Here is a 1,660-nt window from a genome sequence, read left to right on the forward strand (position 1 = left end):
GGTTGGGGCAGTATCAGAAGAAAAATTTAGTCGGTCTATTTGTTGCACATCAAATTGTACATCGGTGCAACTGTAAGTTGACTGGCATCTTTTTGTTGCTTACATACAAATGAAGGGTGCCAAAAGAACCAGCAGCATACTATTATGCCTGTTGGGTATGTTCAACCGTCGAGTCTTCTTCTTTCTCCCTTTCTTTATAAAGTTTGAAATCTTTTATGGACCCAAAAAAAAAAAAAAGAGTATAGTTCCCGCCTCTCAATGTTGGTTGGATCACGGATGGTAGTCAGGGTATATACATGTTCATCACTTGGATTGAAGTCGATGATGCATCTGTTTCTTTTTTGGGCTCACTTGTTGTGTTGGGCCATGTTTGTTAGGCCGCAAATAATCTGAATAATAACAGGAATGGCGGTGTAACACCAGAGCTTGAAACAAGCACACTACTTAAAGCAACACTTTGGAAAAGATAAAGACCAAGTCAGACTTGATAACAAGGACGGCGGCATGCTTAGATAAGCCCGGCAAGCATTTGATTGATCACATGATCACAAGACACAGTTCTTAAGACAACCAACTCGTAGACGTTAGATTTTGACCGAGTAACAGAGGAAATATTCACACATGAGGGTACCGCTGGAACACCGCCCATTCGCAGCAAGGGAAGAAAGGTTGACGGGCACCACCGCATGGATAGTTTAGGGAATTGTTAGCACGCGGGCACGGGCATGGTGATTGGTGAGTTGCAACCTCCATTTGAGGGCACGAAAAAAGGAAAAATGCATTTATATCTCAGCACTCTCTTATGAACATTCACATACATATATGGATGGATTCATACATATTATTGTAGCAATTGCAATCAATGACGATTTGATTTTGGACAACTTCACGTGCATGATAGCTGCAAAATGGAGAGAAAGTAGTAGTAGAGTTCATCATTCTTTTCTTTTTGGCAGAACTGAATTCGCGGTCAATGATGAATTTCAGCTCAATTTGGATGGAGTTGCTTTTGTTAAAATTTCTGTTTCTGGTACAGAAAACTTCTACCATGCGCTTCAACCATTTTTTCATTTCGCATGTATATTTACCCCAAAAAAGAGCTAGAACAATATATTTTTCTTTTTATATATATTAAAAAAAAACACATTTTAAAAGAACCATCCAAACCGATTGATTTACTATATATGATCAACCTCCATCTTCCCACCTAGCAGAAATTGACATGCTCGTACGCAGAATTCCTTCTTCTGCATATACTATAAGATTGAGAAAATATAAAACACTGAAAGTTTGTGCAAATTAAGCAGAATGGAAATAAAAAAGAAAGAGAGAAGCAATATTCTTTTCTTTTCTTTTTAATCATTTGGCATGCATAGGAAACCCGCTGTAGTCGTGTTGCTTCTCTGATAACTCCAGCAAAACTCAGACAAAATCAAAGACGAAGGAAATGCTTCCCTCTCAAAGACTCAAAACTAAATAAGTTTATCATTTGGCAACCATGGGTTATCTAGTGATCAAGAGTCATTAATGAGCGTTTACACAAGTTTGAGACTTCGAATTTGGATATTCTTTTTTAATAAACAAAATAATTTCATTGCCTTAAATCCCATACTAAGGGCACATTCAACCCCAAACATATTTAATAAGCCAATGAATACAA

This window comes from Coffea arabica, chromosome 8e (assembly GCF_036785885.1).
Source record: "Coffea arabica cultivar ET-39 chromosome 8e, Coffea Arabica ET-39 HiFi, whole genome shotgun sequence".
In the NCBI taxonomy this organism is placed as follows: Eukaryota; Viridiplantae; Streptophyta; class Magnoliopsida; order Gentianales; family Rubiaceae; genus Coffea; species Coffea arabica.